Below are 19,966 nucleotides of genomic sequence, written 5' to 3' on the forward strand. Positions count from 1 at the left end.
AGCAGATGAGTGGATTAAAAAACTGTGGTACATCTACACAATGGAATACTACGCTGCTATAAAAAGGAAGGAACTCCTACCATTTGCAACAGCATGGATGGACCTGGAGAGCATTATGCTCAGGGAAAGATAACTATCACTGATCTCACTCATTTGTGGAATATAATGAACAACATAAACTGATGAACAAAAACAGATCCAGAGACAAAGAAGCATTGATCAGATGGCCAAACCTCAGAGAGAAGGTAGGGGAGGGTGGGGGTAAGGAGGAGAGATCAATCAAAGAACTTGTATGCATGCATATAAGCATAACCAATGGACACAGACACCAGGAGGGTGAGGGCATGAGCGGGGGGTGGGGGACAAGAGGGGGGACAAGGACACATACGTAATACCTTAATCAATAAAGAACAGAAAATAATAATAAAAATTAAATTAAAAATAAAACCTAATGAAAAGAAAAGCATACATAGGCCTTAACTTATACTACAGAAAAATTATAGATTGAAACAATAATCTTGTGCTTATAACTATACTAAAAACAATGTATAAGTGTTATATACTTACTAATTGCCAAACAATATGCTAACATTCAAAATATATACAATAGAAGATAAAGTTAATCTTAAGTATTCAAATATTCCTTTTCTAAAAGACACAGTGGCTGAAAATGAACTTTTTTCCCTAAATAAAATTGTCTGTTTGTATTTTCTTATTCACCATTACAGAGTCATAGTGTATATAGCTCATTTTTAGTACTCTTTGCACAGTATTACATTATGCCTATCCAGCCTTAAAAGTATTGTGATCTATTTTTTCATTAAAAATGCTCAAAAGAGCCTGGAAGGTGTGGCTTAGTGGTTGAGCATCAACCCATGCACCAGGAAGTCACCAGGTCAATCCCTTGTCAGGGCACATGCCCGGGTTGTGGGCTTCATCCACAACCGGGGACATGCAGCCAATCAGTGTTGATGTTTCTCTCTCATCGATGTTTCTCTCTCTCCTTCTTCCTTCCTCTCTCTCTAAAATCAATTGTTAAAATGCTCAAAAGACTACTAATTATTTTGATAATATATTCCAGTAATTCACAATTCCATAGCAAGAAATTCTTGCTACTAAAATTAGATTTCAATTTCTTTAAGAATGAAGACTATATTTCTACTTTAGGCAAAATCGAGAAATAGACAAAGTTTTATCTTCAGCGTTCCTAGTGTCCTTTCAGCATCACCCCCAATTCCTTTGATTAAATCCCTGTCTACCTGATCAAGGATTCAGGAGCTCTTATTCTCCTTTTTCCCAACCCTCACCCTCACCCCATCCACATTCAAAACCTCTCAGGGGGACAATCTCCTAAATCCACTTGATAGAGATATGAAAATGTTTTAAAATACTAAATAAAAATACCTTAATCTTTTTCCAACAGTATTTCTCTCTTACCAGAAATTTTAGTTTCCTACATACCTTTTTAACAACCATAAGAATTTGAGTTCCTGAATACAGAAATTATAAGTCATTTTGATTAGAGATAAGTAGAAAAAAGAAGGGACTAGTGATGGGGAAAAGAAAAGATAGAGTGGATGGCAGAGCAGCAATAGAAATTTTTGCATTGGCCCCTCTCCTGAAATAAAGGAAGCTAAGGAAAAGTAACCTTGGGCCTTGGAATTACACTTCTACCTCTTGGAACTACATTTTTACTTCTGTAAGGAGGGAAGGAGTTGAGTTACACATAAGAACTGGTGGGATGTTTTTATGCAAATTGCAGTGATCAGAGCTAAGGATATAGAATCTTGGGTTGAGGACATAATTTAGGCAATATCTACTTAGTTATATCAAATATGTAAAATAATGGCCCCGGTGAGGTAGGGACGGCCCCGGTGAGGTTGAAATAGCCCTGGTGAGACCAAGACGGCCCCGGTGAGGTTGGGACAGATAATGGGGACCAGTATAGACTGATGAACAGGGGTAGATGCAGAGGCAGAGCAACATTGAACAGACTGTCAAACTACAGTGGGAAGCCTGGGGAGGGTTTGGGCGGGGGGGATTAAGAGATCAACTGAAGGACTTATATGCATGCATATAAGAATAACCAATGGACACAAGACTCTGGGGGGTAGGGGCCGGGGGAATGTCAAGGGGGGGAAAAAGGAGACATATGTAATACTCTTTGTAATACTTCAAGAAATAAAAATTATTTTAAAAAAGAAAAAAATATGTAAAATAAAGGCTAACCAAAGCTTGATAAATTTCAGGGTCTAGTTATGCTGTATTTCTGGGACCACAGTGAAACCTGGACATTATAGTCAACAATTCTGGATCATAAAGTCCAAAAGTCATTCAGACAAGGCATATCAGACAAAAGAAAAAGTGACTTCATATGTGTTTTATCTCCCATAAGGCAAACATTTTTTTACATTATTAAAACTGTAGAGACAGAGATCCTGAATTTTTTCTAAGAAGCAAGCAGTTATTGATGGAAAATAATTGTAAAGTAGCCATTATTATTAATACAGTGGTTGAAATGTTATTGACTGTTCTCTTTATTTCATGTCCTATGTTCGTTATTTTATTTACTTGACTTTATAGATTATTTATAAGAACTTTTATAGGATCCCAAAAACTTGAATCTCTCTAACTCTATTTTTCTGATAATCCTATATAATAAAAGGGTAATATAGAAATTGAACCTAATGGCAGAACAACCAGAATGACCGCTCGATCAGTCACTATGAGGCGCACTGACCACCTCTTGGACCCTTTCCCCAACCAACAGGCTCCCATCGCCCGATGGCAAACGGGGAACTGGGCGTGGGTGGTGGGGGATGCAGGCGGCGCCAGGTCAAGGTCGCTGCCCCTCCGGTCACCCCACACACAGAGGGCAACCCGCAGCGGGGACGGGGACAATGAGCAGGCGGGAATAGCCGACCTCTTGGTCCCTCCCCCGGCTGGCAGGCTCTGACTGCCTGATGGTGAACAGGGAACCAGGGGTGGGTGGCAGCGGGGGGCAGGGCCAGCTGCAGGCAGGCAGGGAAGATGGCCCTGAACACAGGCCAGGCCTAGGGACCGTACCCATGCATGAATTTTGTGCGCCAGGCCTCTAGTGTTTTATAAACTTTAACATGACTTTTCCTACCAAAGAGTTTTTCAGGAACTTGGCCCTCTCAGGAAGAGAGAGTGTTGGTGGTAAAGGGTTCTCTCCTGATTGCATTTTCAGAGTGGGTAAAGTCTAAATCTGGGGTGGAGAGCAGGGGTGGAAGGAAACAAATCACATTTGCTACTAAAGCACCTTACTACTCAGAACCAACTTTTGCTGAACACTGAAGTGTTCATTTCATCACCCTAGGCAATCATTAAGTTAAATTGATGATCTAAACTACTGTCAGAAGATTAACCTATTCCCCTTTTCTTTTCTTAAATTATGTTATTTATTATTATGAAATAAATTATTATAAAATATAATCAGTAAATTACATTTATATGTTTTGAGGCAAATACAAGTAGTATAATAGTTTAGGGGGAAATTATCAGACTGAAATATAAAGAAGAGTCCTTCATGTCTACCTGTATAACTCATGACCACAAATATTCCTGTTCTTCCCAAATGATCTGAAATAATTTTGACAAGATCTTCTTCTATGACAATTATGATAAATGAACAAAATCTGTAATTAAACCAATAATATCTGTCCTGATGAAATTTATAGAAGAAAAATAAGATTGCCTTTATTTTTTTTAATCCTCACCTGAGGATATTTTTTCCATTGATTTTTTTAGAGAGTAGAAGGGAGGCAGGAGGGGGAGAGAGAGAAACATCAATGTGAGAGAGACACATCGATTTGCCTCCCTCATGCCCCGAACCGGGCTGGAGATCAAACCTGCAACTGCGGTATGTGCCCTTGACCTGGAATCAAATTTGTAACCCTTCAGTCTTCAGGCCAGCACTCTAACCACTGAGCAAAACTGGCCAGGACAAGATTGCTTTTCATCAAAATACTGTTGCTTAGAAAAAAAAAACATTTTAAAATGTTATGCAAGACAATGAATTAAAATGACTTTTAATCAGGTCAATATACATGTCAAGGTGGTTCTGATTTTCTTTACAATGTGTTAAATCTTTAAATTAAGGCATCTATTAGCCCCCCTTAATAAATACATACTAATAATATTCATCCAGACATTCAAAAAAGGCATATCAGACAAAAGAAATAGTGACTTCGTATATGTTTTCTCTCCCATAAGGCCTTGGAATGTCTCCAGTGACATTTCCCTATAGCAATTTAGTGAAAACAAAAGTCCCAAACCATCCAACTACTTGCTATCAGAAGCTTGTACTTCCAAAGGGGCCTTGTTACAAAGAGATATGACAAGGAAAGGAGTTTTATATGAGCCAGCCTCTCTTTGAAGGTTAGCAGGCTGGAAGGTCACTTAAAAGACTCTAGGGTTTCTTTTCCACTTTCCTCCAAATCTCATCACACAGCCTGACACCTGTTCTGTCCACAAAATAAAACTGGGCCCTAGAGAAATGATTAACTAATGGTTGGAGAATGCCAACATTTTCTTTAAAGAAAGGGGAGAAAAAAACTTGGCAAGAACAATAGTACTTTACATTTGCAAAGAGCTTCATGGGATACAAAGCACCTTCACATCCAGTATTTTACTTGTTTCTTCAGCCCTATAAGCGAGGTAGAGCAGCTGTTATTTCTATTTTACATAAGGAAATTGAGGCTCAGAAATATTAAGTGATTTTCCTAAAGTCCTCAAGTTGTTAAGCAACAGAGTCATAATTTGAACCCTTCTTTAAATTCCAGGAACAATACTCTTAATCACCATTCAGGAAACACTGAATACCATAACCAGTGGACAACTTTCTATAAATATAGTCCAGTCTCTCAAAAAGAAAAGAATGGCAACTCTTTATATGTTAATGTCATACTGAACACTTCTAAGAGGTATGATTCTTTTTCTCAATTTTCCTAAGATTTCACTAAATATTTTCTTTCAAGGAAGCACCGGAGAAACAGAATTATCTCAACTTTGAATCTCAAAGTGGAAAACTCTGAGGCATCTATAGGCATCTTATCAATAAGTCAGACACAGAGAGAAAGCTGGAGGTCTAACAGACAAACCAGGAAATCTGTTTCCATGAAGAGCCGAACAAACAGCTCAAGGGGGTAAGAGAACAGATCCAGGCTGCTGTTCCCGGGCAGCCAGCTCTTTCTTCACAGCTTCCTGGTGAATGTCTCTGCCTGTAAGCAGTATTATGAAATAGTGTGATTTTAATCAGCTTTGACTGTACCTTGCTCTAAAGGTTTATTCAGTGCAGTCCTTAGAGGCACATTACCACTCGGCCCTATTCCAGGGAAGAAGTCTGTTCTTCATCAGCTGTAGAAAGACAGGAGTGCTTTTGTCTCACCATTCCAGAGCAAGAGAAGGACCTAGGACACAGGCCTTGCCAAACTACAACCACACTGTAAATAGGCCAGTGTGTAACCCAATTCTCCAGTAATGACTTAGCAAAAGTATGTCAAAATGACAAAGTCTCTAAGACCACTCAATCCCCAGTGACATTTCCCTATAGCAATTTAGTGAAAACAAAAGTCCCAAATTATTAAATATATTCTGCACAACCCAGCACAAATGTTGTCTAATGCTACCAATTCGTATGGCCACTTGCTCCCAGATTTTATAGATTTCTCCAGAATATCTGAGGACCTTCAGATATATTCATTCACTCATTCAACAAATAGTGCTAGACACTAGTTATATGGTAAGAAACACTCATAGTTTGTTGGTTATATTATAATAAATGAAAGTCATATCTCTACACCCATGAAGATTATAGTCTAGGTAAGAGATAGTCAATAAACAGGTAAATTAGTAAATAAACAGATTGTAATTGCAAAGTAAGAAAAGTGATATAAAAAATTTAAATAAGTAAGACACTGTAATAGGAAGTGACAGTGCCTGGACAGGGAATGATTTTTAGAAAGGATGACTAGGGAAAGATGTTCTGAGGACTTAAGCTGAATTTTGAAGGATAAAAAAGAGCTAATTACATGGAGGGAAATCATATTAAAAAGCACTCCAAACAAATGACCTGAACAAAAATGCTAAAGCATAAAAGAGCATGGTGTCTAAACACGTGAGAGAAAATCATGGAGGATAAAGTATAATAAGCAAAGACAAGAACATTGAGATTAGAACGGCAAGTATCATAGTGTAAAATATGTGAAACCTTGTAGTCCATGACACAAAGTTTTAATTTTATTTATAAATACAGTGGGAAATCAGTCAAGTATTTAAAGCTGAGAATTAACATAAACCTACCTATATTTTTGAAAGACCATTCACTTTCACTGGTATTTGGAAATGGATTGGAAGAAGATAAGACAAGAAGAAAAACACCAGTTTGATGCCACTGTTGCAGTTTATGCAAAAAAAAGTGATGGTAGATTGATTAAGAAAATGTCAGCAAAGAGAGAAATGCAAACAAATTCAAAATATATTTTGGAAATAAACTTTGAAAGTCTTATTGATGGACTAAAGTAATGGAGTGAAAGTTGAGGGAGAGGAAAAAAACACAGATGACTCCTAGGTTTCTGGCTTGAATGATGTAAATTACTTAGAATTACTTAGAAGAAGATTAAAGGTAGAACAGGTATCAGCAAAAATGGTCAAATGGGGATGTGGATTAAAATTTATGTTTGGTCAAGGGGAGAAAAAAAGGAGACAAATGTACTACTCTTTGTAATATTTTAAGCAATAAAAAAAAGTTTAAAAAAATGTATGTTTGGGGCATATTAACTTGGCAATACCTGTGAAACATTCAAGAAGAGATATCAAGTAGGCAGCTATTTGTGTAGGAGAAGAAATCATGCTAAAGACATAAATCTGAGAATCATCAACATATAGCATATATAACGTTATGGCACTAGATGATATCACCCAGGAAGAAAATATCTAGACACAGAATTGGACCTATGACCAAAACCTAAGGAACCCAAACACTTAGAATATATATGCCTAAGCGACCAGCAGACCAGCCAACTGGGCTGACCAGCTGGTAGCTATGATGCACACTGACCACCAGGGGGCAGACGCTCAACACAGGAGCCGAAACCACAGGCATGGAAACATGGAACAGACTGATGAATCTCAGAGGGAAGGGGCGAGGGGGGAGGTCAGGAAGAGATTAACCAAAGATCTTATATGCATACTAGAGGCCAGGTGCAAGGATTTGTGCACCGGTGGGGTCCCTCGGTCTGGCCTGCGGGGATCAGGCCGAAACCGGTTCTCCAACATCCCCTGAGGGGTTCCGGATTGCAAGAGGGCACAGGCCAAGCCGAGGGACCCCACTGGTGCACGAATCCATGCACCGGGCCTCTAGTTCAAGAATAAAAAAACTGTCAAGGGATAGCTTTGCAGAACATTTGGTCCTATCTAAAATATCCCTGGAGACATTTGGTCCATGCCAAAAAGTCCTTAAGATTTGGTCCTATACCAGTGATGGTGAACCTTTCCAGCTCGGCGTGTCAGCATTTTGAAAAACCCTAACTTAACTCTGGTGCTGTGTCACATATAGAAATTTTTTGATATTTGCAACCATAGTAAAACAAAGATTTATATTTTTGATATTTATTTTATATATTTAAATGCCATTTAACAAAGAAAAATCAACCAAAAAATGAGTTCATGTGTCACCTCTGACACGCATGTCATAGGTTCGCCATCACTGTCCTATACCAAAACATTCATGGAGAGATTTGGTCCATGTTAAAGCTTCTACCTCACTCTATGTGCCATTACCAGCTAGGTTACAGAGGCAAGAAGGGTTATTATTGGCAATACAGCCACAGCTCAATTATTTAAAACTAAAAGCCCAATGCATGAAACTCATGCAAGAGTAGGCCTTCCTTCCCCTGGCTGCCGGCACCTGCTTCCCTCTGGCACCCGTGACCCGGGCTTCCCTCGCAGCCCTGGCTTCATCCGGAAGGTCGTCCAGAAAGATGTCTGGAAGGACATCTGGTCTAATTAGCACACTACGCTTTTATTATTTAGATGAGGATATTTCTTTTCTTTTTTTAATATATTTTATTGATTTTTTACAGAGAGGAAGAGAGAGGGATAGAGAGTTAGAAACATCGATGAGAGAGAAATATCCATCAGCTGCCTCCTGCACACTCCCCACTGGGGATGTGCCCGCAACCAAGGTTCATGCCCTTGACCGGAATCGAACCTGGGACCCTTGAGTCCGCAGGCCGATGCTCTATCCTCTGAGCCATCGCCTTAGGGCGATGAGGATATTTCTTATGTAGACATTCTATAAGCCAAAAGTACAAATAAACATTATGGGCTCTTTGAATCCAGTGGTATTTTCTAAGCATGGATGTTTTGGACGGGACCAAATTTTAAAGACCTTTAGCATAGGTCAAATGTCTTCATGGACATTTTGAAAAGAAGCAAATGTCCACTTATCAGGTATAAAGAGAGCACAAGTCCAAGTAGAGGTTAAGTCATTTGGTCAATCTCAGAAAGTCCCTTTGTAATAGCTGAGTTATATCTTATTAATATTGAACATTATTATTCTCTTAGAAATTCTTCGTATTTTTAAGACCAACTGGTTTCTAGAGATTTCTAGAGTAGATATCTATCAGCCACCCCACCCCCTTCTATCACAAACACCTCTCCACTACCCAAATACCTGGCCTGGGATTTAAGCATACAGAATAGATGCTTGCATAGAGCCAGACTTGCATACACCTTCAAAAAAAACTAAGACTTCTGAATCTAATGATATCTTGAGCAAGATTTGTCTCATCCAATTCCTCCTTTCTTTCACTTCTCAACACCCAGCCTCCCTCAGCATTGTCACAGTCACCTTTCCAATTCCTTATCAAGGGTGCCCCAACAGACCGAGCTCCTGCACTTTTCCTTCACCAAACATTTTATTTATATTTCTTTTTTCATGTTTTCATTGGGGGGGGGTAAGAGGGAGGGGGTTTGTTCTTATTTTGTTTGATCTTTTTGTTTGTTTTTTCACCAAACATTTCACGGATTCATTAGTTGCTCAAATTGAAATCAGAAAAAACAATTCATATGATTTGATGAGCCAATGGGTTTAGCTTCTATACCAGCATAGTTTGCTAGGCAATCACATATATTAGATGTAGCTACTATATAAAAACTCTTACTATAAAACATTTTTTAGAGAAAATCTGTATACCTTAGTACAAAACTCTTAGTGTAATTTCTTGGCCTCATTTGTTACCCATGGAAAATGTATCTACCACTTGCCTTTACAATATCCTATATTTCCAAATTGTTTCCCAATTGTTATCTAACAACACCAGCAGTATGCCAGGTGTATGTTATACCATGTGTATGCTAAGACCTTTACATGCACAATATCATTTAATTTCACTTAATGATAGTCCCATTTTGCAGATGAAACCTTTCATAGCAAACATTTTTAAACTCCTTTCAGTGTCATAAATGTTATAGAATTCCTGACTTGTTAGGAATTCAAAATTATTTCAGGGTCAGCACAAGGTGAAATTCAAATCATTAGATTATTTTGTCACGGAGTATTGTCCCAAGCATACAACACTAAAAAGAAATGTCCATCATTTCTTTTGTGTTCTGTTTCACATGTCTTTTGTTCAGAGATAAGCAAAGATCTACACAGACAGCAAACAGGTTAGCATTTACAACATTCCAATTATCATAGTGAAGTCTGGGATTACATAAAGTGAGTAAGACATAGTCTTGGTCTCAGTTGCTTATAGTCTAGTAAAGAAAACATACTTTAATTATGCAAAAATAGAGACATTCTCATTGTGTTATGGTATTAACTTTCCATTGTATAATATAAGTTTGGTACTTGGCTGGATCATCTTAAATAAAGTCTAACTATAAAAGTGTTCAACAATACATTATACACGGCATACAAAATATTTTTGTTTTCTATGTTCTGTTTATCTAAAACCCATTTAGAAATTTTTCTTGGTGTTTTTTTTTTTTCATAAACCAACCAATGATTTTTACTTTTAAAAAGTGGTTATTGAGCTCTCCCCTTCTCTCCTTTCTCTCTCTCTCTCTCTCTCTCTCTCTCTCTCTCTCTCTCTCCCTCCCCCCCTCCCTCCCTCCCTCTTTCTTTCCTCCCTGTCCCTCTCCTCTCTTAGCTCCCTAATATTAAAGAGAAAATATTGCTATCAGTAACTTCCAGACCTGGCATTTCGACTTTTGGCTATAACAAGAACAACAAAAACCCATATGTTTCATTGTCTCAGCAGATGGCACCACCTAGTCCAAGCAACAGCAGCAGTGGGAGCAATGGAAATGACCAGCTGAGCAAAACCAACCTCTACATCCGGGGTTTGCAACCAGGCACTACTGACCAGGATCTTGTCAAGTTGTCTCAGTCATATGCAAGATTGTCTCCACTAAGGCCATATTGGACAAGACCACAAACAAATGCAAAGGCTATGGCTTTGTGGACTTTGACAGTCCTTCAGCTGCATAGAAGGCTGTAACAGCGCTGAAGACCAGTGGTGTCCAGGCACAGATGGCAAAGCAACAGGAGCAGGACCCCACAAATTTATTCATATCAAACCTCCCACTGTCAATGGATGAGCAAGAACTGGAGGGAATGCTGAAGCCCTTTGGCCAAGTTATCTCCACTCGAATCCTTCGAGACACCAGTGGGACCAGCAGAGGGGTTGGCTTTGCAAGGATGGAGTCCACAGAGAAGTGTAAAGCCATCATCACCCACTTTAATGGAAAATATATTAAGACACCCCCTTGAGTTCCAGCCCCATCAGACCTGTTGCTTTGCAAATTTGCTGACGGTAGTCCAAAGAAATGACAGAACCAAGGAAAATTTGTGCAAAATGGACAGGCCTGGCCAAGGAATGGAGACATGGATGGTGTGGCCTTGATCCCTCCACAGCTCTTCAGAATGGGTTCTACCCAGCAACTTATAACATCACTCCCAACAGGATGCTTGCTCAGTCTGCACTCTCCCCATATCTTCCATCTCCCGTGTCTTTGTATCACAAGAGTAACTCAGACATCTCCTCCACAAGTACCTACCCCATCATGGATGTACCACCAGTCATACCTCATTCAGCCTTCAGGTTCAGTTCTGACACCAGGTATGGATCACCCCCTTTCTCTCCAGCCTCTCTCCATGATGGTACCTCTTACGCAACAACTGGGCCACCTCTCCCTCAGCACCACGGGCGCTTATATGCCAACAGCTGCCGCTATGCAAGGAGCTTACATCTCCCAGTACACCCCTGTGCCTTCTTCCAACATTTCAGTTGAGGAGACCAGCAGCCAGCAAAATCAGGTGACTATGGATGCTGCCTCAGACCATGGGGTCTATTCTTTCCAGTTCAACAGTAACAGTGGAATCCCCTCCCCATCTTTGTTGAATACAAATGAATTCTTGGAGATGCTGATGCTCCCAGACTCCAGAGGGCTAACCAGGAATACAGATCATCTGTGGGCCCTGATAAGACCTAACACTTGGCCATCGTTTTGCACAGGCCTGGGCCTGAGAAAGAAATCTCTGCACTCCTGCCCTCTGCTATTCCTCCATTCCTGATGGAGCCTCGGGGAACCAGGGAACCAGCACTTTTTGTGTGTGCTACATTCAAAGAAATAAAAAAAAAAAACTTTTTTTTCTTTCTTTTGCAAATAAAGTTTTATGTGTTGTTGTTTGGTGTGTTTTTTTAAAAAAAAAAAGTGATTCTTGAAAAGGTCTGTCCAAAATTATCTTTTTATAGCCAAAATTATCTTTTTGCCAGGTCTTAAAAGATTCATGTTACAGTCGAATTGGACCATCTATCTGCTTTACCCAAATCTCAGGAAACCAGAAACGGGGCTTGGCAAGTGGGAATGGGTTCTTTGAAGGTCAATCCACAAGATATCATTAGTGAACACAGTCAAGGAACATTACAGTTACTATCACCTTACATATCAATGGATATAGATCATATTTTCTTCTGAGTCAATCTAACCCTATCTTCACTTATATGCTAAAGTCATATAGAAACCAAATTAACTAAAACGGTCACTTGATCCATAGAAATCAAGCAAAGTATTTTTGAAATATTTTGCTTTCCTCTTTTTTATACCATATAGACATCCATCTTCCTTGGGCAATGGGGTGAGATTAGAACTGTTGCATAAAGGGAAATACAAGCTAGTGGCCACTTGTTAAATTTTCAAGTAAATAGCACAGGAAATAGTCTTGAAAGTCAGGCTTTACATGAGAGAAAATGATTTTCTACATTTCTTTATCTCTCTGTTTAACAAATGAAGAGTCAGATCTGGCTGACTTAATCATAGATTTTTACATAAAGGGGGCCCTGATAAGGTAGCAAGAAATGTGAAAACCTATTCTTTCCTTTGCAGATGAATTTTGGGATGAGGAAAAAAGACGGGGGTGGGGGGTAGCAAAAGAAACAAGTGTTTTCACACTTACCTTCTCTAGGCTGAAGTCTCCGAGTGAAGAAACTTTTAGATGAAAAGAAATGTTGAGGGCCAATGGGGCCCTTTGCCCTTTGGGACTCAAGAATGAAACTGCTATGCAAGGCAACCCTATGCTAATACAGTACATCCCAGCAGAGTAAAGAAGGCAGAAAAGGATAGTCAAGCAGAAAGAGGGCCTGATTATCATTCCTAATTTGTCACTTGGTGGAGTAAGCCCAAAGGTTTCCACATATCCATGAGGAAAGAATGGAGAAGGTAACAGGATAGCAGTCATGATGTTGGGCCTTCTATAGTGAGGATCAAAGAGCCCCAAAGAAGAAGCTATATAGGAGGCAGCCAGTGTTATTTGCAGTAGCTGGCAGAGACTTGAGACAAAGGCAACATCAGTGAGAGCCAAGGTAAAGCCATGCCAGACAGAATGGACCACCATGTTGTGACAAAGCTGAGTATAAAGTTTCATCTAGAGTGATATCAGTTGCAGATTTCAGGAGCAGATGCCAATATAATACCTAGGAATGGAGGCCACTATATCTAGTTCACCAGTTATCAGCCAGTGTATACTAAAGGACCAGCAGAAGGCCAGAGTTTAAGTCCCCATCCCCCATACACTTCAATGATAATTCGAAGAGGAGCAATACCATTGTTTGCATTTGTACTTCAAATAGGAGGCAGAGAGAGCTCACTGGCCTTATATCTACTATGACAAAGAAAAAAGAATAATTTTTTCCTCAAAAATGAGTGCTAGATCTGATTTTTAATCTGAATATTTCATTTAGACTAAAGAGTTCAAACACCTATAAACTGAATATATACATTATAAAATATATACTTATGAAAATTATGTATGTTATATGTAGAAGGAAAATATTATTGAGATCTCCCAAGAGCCAGAGCAGCCAGTCATGAATTCTCAAATTCTATTTCAAGTGAAGCCTGTAGGGGGATTCTGACTTTATACCCAACTCTGTAGAGATGCTCTACCTTGCCAAAAGCTTCAGAAGATCCCATGAACAAATGGACTAAGTAAGAAAGACCACTGCCTCTCAAACTTTTTCAAAATTACCATTTTTCTAAAGTAATGGTGAACCTTGTTCCACCCCTGCATTTATTATGCTTTCACTCAAATTCTAGGCAGAGAATATACAGTAGGAATCCCTCAGTCCACTTTAGAGTGACCATAATTATCCCTCTCATAGACCCCAGGCTGAGATTCTTTTATTCAGATCATGAAAATAGTAGGAATTACTATACAATTACAATCCCCTTTTAGATCTCAAATCACAAAATTATTCAGATTCAACCTTCTTTATCAAAAATCTACCACATATACTTCATAATGTCAATAGTGATTTCTATATTTTTTGTTTAAAGGCTAAAAAAACTATAAAAAAACTTATTTCTGCTTCTTAACTCAAATAAATAAAGCTCACCAAGTTTTACAGCAGACTTGAGTCTATTATGAGTGACCAAATTTTCCTAAGACTTGGAGACTGTAAGGGTCCTTTATTTTTTAAGGCTGTTTATTTATTTTTTAAAATATATTTTTATTAATTTTAGAGAGGAAGAGAGAGATAGAAACATTAATGGTGAGAGAGTATCACTGATAAGCTACCTCCTGCACACCCCCAACTAGGGATCGAGCAGACAACACGGACATGTACCCTTGACTGGAATTGAACCTGGGACCCTTCAGTCCGCAGGCCAACGCTCTATCCACTGAGCCAAACTGACTAGGGCAAGAAACCTTACCTTTTACAAACTAGTTTGAGATCAGTGTACATTTTGCTCTTACTTAGAAGTAAACAAAATAAGAATGGATGAAAAATATGTTGTCATGAGAATTTAAAATAGCTCCAGAATGACAGCTGCTCGTTATGCTAGTTTCGTAATTAAAATTGTTTAAAGTCACTAGAGTCATTTTGTAACAAGTACCTTAACAAGTTAATATTAAAATATACATCATTTGAATGTAAAATATAAATGAATAAGGTGAAAACAACCAAATTAGAACACTATGTACTCCAAAGAGTTAAAACAAGCTGTAGCCTTTGAGTGGTCGCTCTCTAGAACTGTGTCTTCATAAATTTGATTCATTTATAGAGTGTTTTTGATGATAGGCAATTCTTTGTTGAAAGTTAAGTGCTCTTTTATATGAATAAATAAAAACGACTTTGGTTTGAACTAATATATTATTTTGACAAATGTTTATTGGAAACCCAATTATGGGTTCATAAATCAGGGTTCTTTGTGGTCCATCAGGTGAGCTCACCAGTGTCGTCAGATGTCACGGTGCATACCGATAGGGTAATTAAAACAACTCCATGGAATGCTGTCCCTCTCCTATACAGTGACAGTAGACAAAACAGAGGAAAAAAATGGCTTATCTTTAACTCACTGAAAATGCTATTGTAAGGTGTGCTGACCATTCCTTCAAGAAAAAGATACTGTTTTCTAATTAGTTGAATTAGAATGGCAATGTCAAGAATGATGCATGATATGTCAGACAGATGATCTTCAAAGATTCCTCACAATAAAAAAGGGGGGTGAGGGAGGGAATGCATATTCATATATCCCATGATTGAATTATGTCCTTAGAAGAATTATTCCTTTTTCTTTTTTTCCTTCCTTCCATTCCCTTCCTTTTCCTCCACTCTGTTTTTTAAATAGATGCTATTTCCTGAAGAAGCAAGTCCTACTAATAATGGCTAGTGTACCTGGGCCAGTACACATTCAGCTGCATATTGCATGGACTGAGTTGTATGAAAAATTCCATCATAAAAGCTTACATTCTTCATTACCAAAAAGAAAACAATTGGCAAGACATTTCTTAAACTTAACATTGGAAACACTTTTTTACTCTTAAGACCTTTGGAAGTCCCTATTTAACCCAAATGTACTGACCATGAAAAGGGAGGGGAATGAACCCCCTGGCAATGGGCAAGGAGATAACTGATTGGTGGTATTGCTCTTATATCAATCAGGGGCAAAACAGATGTACAGTCCTTAGTTCATCCTAGCTTGATGCCTGTGTCAGTGGCCAGAGCTATTTCATGCCTGAGGCACATAAAAAAAAAAAAAGAAGGAGGGGAATGAGGTATTAAATGAAAGTAGGTATTTGCATATTATAGCCAAAAGTGGGAAATTTTCTTGACATTTGATTGTCTAAACCACAGTGGAAGATGTAAAAATAAAATCAGATCTGAGTGATTAGCATAATATATAAAATAAAATCTTAATAATTCTGTCTCATTGATATTGCCAAATTTGTTATAACTATCTCTAACTATTTTCAATCTTTCCTTGTTGTAAGTCCTTAACTGACTGATTCAGTTTCACCCCTATGTAGGCAAAGTATCTCTTCCTTTATGGAGAGAATGATATGTATGATTTAAGATATTTAAGTATATTCTGTGGGAAATAGAAATTTTATGCTTTCTTGTACAATATAGCAAAAAGTGGCTTCTTACCCTTTTTGTTTATGCATCACTGTTTAGCAGTGGAAACTGAAAGATCTCTGCCTGTCACAAATTGCTCAACAGGCTTCTGCATAATTCATCCCAAACAATTGCAAGTAACACAGGCCAGAACATAAGAGATTTACCTCCAGACCAGCCAGGCAGCTCCACATGAAGTGCCAGTGGTGAAAGGCCACACATGCAGAGCTCTGCTATTGCTCTATAACTGCACTGCCCAAGCCTTGTGGCTTGGCTATTGGTGATAATGTAAACAAGAGGGTGAGTGGCAACTTAAAATGCTAGCTGTTGATCTACTTTAATCTTAAACCCATGAAATCATGTCACCAAGACTGACTTAAAAAGGATAGTGTCTAAATACAGCTGTTATTTGTGAAAGACAAAAAAAGTTAGCATTGTATCAGAGAAAAGTGTTTAGAAAGAACTGAACTGGGAACTGAGTCTCCTAGCGCGTCTTTGATTTGGGATTATCTGGGCAGCCTCATATAAAGAAGAGTTCTGTTTAAATGTGTACTTGAAGAGCCATTTCTATTTAATGAATCAAGAGACTCTCTTACTGGACTGAGTTGTATGAATCTGCATAATGTCAGCTTAGTGGACAGTTGTCAAGAACAACAGACTGCTATGAATATTGGCATAGCAGCAGGAAGAGTTCCACAGACTCACTCCCTAGTGAAACTGGTGAGAATTGTTAAAAAGCAAGCAATTAAAGCCTTTGGAAATGGTCCTAAGTGTAAACAGCAAATGAAAAAACATCTAGTCAAGGAAACCTAAGAATTTTCTATAACGTGAAAGTCTGTGGTATTTGAATCAAGACCACTCCCCCACCCCACACCCAGCACAGTGAGGCTGACACTCCACTGGAGACTGCTGCAGCCAGGAACACAGGGCTCTCTATTCCCAGTTCCTAGAGGGAGGGCTTTCTTCCTGGGAGTCAATGGGATTTCAGTGTTTCTCATCTAGCCCCCAGCTGCTTGTTTCTGGGAAGAAGTCCCAGGCAAGTGCAATCAAGAAGTGGGGGCTCCCTTCTCTCTCCCAACTCTTACTGAGGCTCCTACTGTGGAGTGTCACCCAGAGAGAAGCTTGCCAGTGTCCCTACCCCCAGCTCCAGAGATTTTTGCCTGGGGGAGAAGGAGTCATAAAACAGATAGCTCCTAACCTCTTCCAAAAAAAACTGATTTCATTTGCAAAGGAGCTTGGAAAAGTTTAACCTAAGAGCACTCTCAAGTGGTTGGAGGTTGTGGTCAAAGGCAATTGGGAGGCGATTTGTGTACCTAATAAAGAAAAAGCCTAGACTGTGGCTGGCTAGTTTACATGAGCGAGCTGGGAATAAGACAGCTGGGAGGAGCCTTCCTGGGGTCAAAACAAATATCAAACACTGATCTCAGAAAGTTTGGATTCATATGTAGAAGAATTTATACCCCAGGGCTTTTTTGTAAAAATAGAAAAATAAACCAATCGTCCAGCAATTAGTAAAATTTTAACAGTTGAGTGAGGTCAGAGTGAAAGAGCCCTACCAAGTGCTGCTGTCATCTCAAAGTGACTGTGGGCACACCTAAAGCTGTGCCTCCCTGAAGAGCAACATCAGAGGCTTAACACTGGGGGGAGCGGATAAGGGGTTGGGAGAATAGAGACTTCACTAAAATAATTCAGACAATCACTAAACAAACAAGGAAATAGGGGACCAGTGCCCAGAATTGCTACAATATATTACCTAAAATGTCCAATTACCAAAAAAAATTATAAAGTGTGCAAAGAAACAGGGGACCATGACCCATACTTCAGAAAACAAATAAAAGCAGGCAACAGAAATTTCCTGTGAGAGTAACCAGATGTCTAATTTAACAGAAAAAAAATATTTCGAGAGAGGAACCAAGATGGTGGTGTAGGTAAATGCTGGTGCTCGCTGCCTCCCAAAACCACATCAAAATTACAACTAAAATATAGAACAACCATCATTCAGAAAGTTGGCTGAATGGAAGTCCTACAGCTAGAGAAGTAAAGAAAAAAGCACACCAAGACTGGTAGGAGGGACAGAGGTGCTGAATGGGCTGGTCTGACACACATGTGCAGCATATTTTTAATCAGGAGAGATATCTAGGCTGCAGAGGCCTCCGGTGAGGAGCAAGGGGTCCCAGCCCCACACCAGACCCCTCTGCCCAGGGTTCCAGTGCTGGGAAGAAAGGTCCCTGTAACTTCAGGCTGTAAAAACCAGTAAGAATTGTGGCTACATGTCCCAGAGGCTGCTGGAGACCCAGGCAGTCCCTCTTAAAGAGACAGAGTACAAACTTACTCAGACTCACTCCCTCTAAGCTCCAGCACTGAGGCAACAGTGTTGGAGGATCCAGGAACAAACGGAAGGAACCAGATTGTCTGGCATTGGAGTAAGAACTCAGGGGCAGCTTTCTCCCAGACAAGGATGCTCACAAGGGTCACTGTTCCTATGCCAAGACCTCCCCTGACACAGAGCTGACATGCAGCCATATCTGAGTTTCCATAAGCCTGGCTCCCACTGTTTGCTCCACTCTGGTGATTCCCTGAGACCCTACCCCACCCAATTTTCAGTTCCACCCAAACTTTTTGCAGCAGCTTTTCCATATAAATGGCCTGTACTGGCTCAGGCTTCAGAGATTTCCTAAAATCTCTCAACCAAGCAGCAGATGGCATCAGCATGCCCCATATCTATCAATAAGAGGTTCAAGACAGCTAGGCATTTCCAAGCTCAACACAAGTAGCAGCCATCTGCAGATCACTCAATAGCTCCTGCTGGGTGGCCCCAGGCAGTGGCTGACATTGCATCTCCCAGGAGGCTCCAGAGCCAGTGCACCCTATGGACAGCTTTAGACCATACCAGCTTACAACTCTACATAACCATGATCAATACACTCAAGGGGCAGACTCAGTGGGCACCAAAGCCCCACTGAAGCAAGTCCTGTGCCATTGGGGTGTCTCCTGCACAGCAGCTCTTCCACAGCTGGTCCTCACAGCCAATTGACCTGAAGGTCAACTCCTCCCAGTGACGCCAACAGCAATCAAGGCTCAACTACAACAAGACTGTGCACACAGCCCACACAGGAGCGCACCTAGAGTGCCAAGCTCAGGTGACTGGGGAGGCTGAGCTACTGGGCCCTACAGGACACCTACTACACAAGACCACTCTACCAATTCCAGGAGATATAGCAGCTCTACTTAATACATAGAAACAAACATAGGGAAGTAGCCAAAATGCAGAGACATGTCACAAATGAAAGAACAGAAGAAATCTCCAGAAAAAGACCTAAAAGAAATGGAAGCAAGCAAACTAATAGATACAGAGTTCAAAACAATGGTTATGCCCTAACCGGTTTGGCTCAGTGGATAGAGCATCGGCCTGTAGACTGAAAGGTCCCAGGTTCAATTCCGGTCAAGGGCATGTACCTTGGTTGTGGGCACATCCCCAGTAAGGTGTGTGCAGGAGGCAGCTGATCAATGTTTCTCTCTCATCGGTGTTTCTAACTCTCTATGCCTCTCCCTTCCTCTCTGTAAAAAATCAATAAAATATATTTTTTTTAAAAATGGTTATAAGGTTGTTCCAGGCTCTTAATGAGAGCTTCAAGGGACTTAGTGAGAATGTCAAGGTTCTTAGTGAAAATTTCAAGAATCTTAGGGAGAACATCAAAGACATGAAAAAGCATACACTAACTAAAATAAAGAATAATTTACAGGGACTCAAAAGTAGAGTAGAGGATTCTGAGGATCAAATCCACAATTTGGAATATGAGGAAGCAAAAGCACCCAGAAAGAAAAGCAGAAAGAAAAAAGATTCCAAAAATATGAAGATAGTGTAAGGAGCCTCTGGGACAACTTCAAGGGTACCAACATTCACATTATGGGGGTGTCAGAAGGAGAAGAGAGAGAGCAAAATATTAAAAACCTATTTGAAAAAAAAAATGACAGAAAACTTCCCCTATCTGGTGAAAGAAATAGACTTACAAGTGCATGAAGCACAGAGAGTCCAA

General features: G+C 39.7%; 2 pseudogenes; both read left to right on the forward strand.

Moving 5' to 3' along the window:
• The window catches only part of LOC102423056, a 21,615-nt pseudogene extending 10,010 nt beyond the window's left edge, over positions 1 to 11,605 (forward strand).
• Positions 11,606 to 15,417: 3,812 nt separating this feature from the next.
• On the forward strand, positions 15,418 to 15,562 carry LOC111825464 (annotated as a pseudogene).
• The last annotated feature ends 4,404 nt before the right edge of the window (positions 15,563 to 19,966 follow it).

Source organism: Myotis lucifugus, unplaced genomic scaffold (assembly GCF_000147115.1).
Source record: "Myotis lucifugus unplaced genomic scaffold, Myoluc2.0 scaffold_27, whole genome shotgun sequence".
Taxonomy (NCBI): domain Eukaryota; kingdom Metazoa; phylum Chordata; class Mammalia; order Chiroptera; family Vespertilionidae; genus Myotis; species Myotis lucifugus.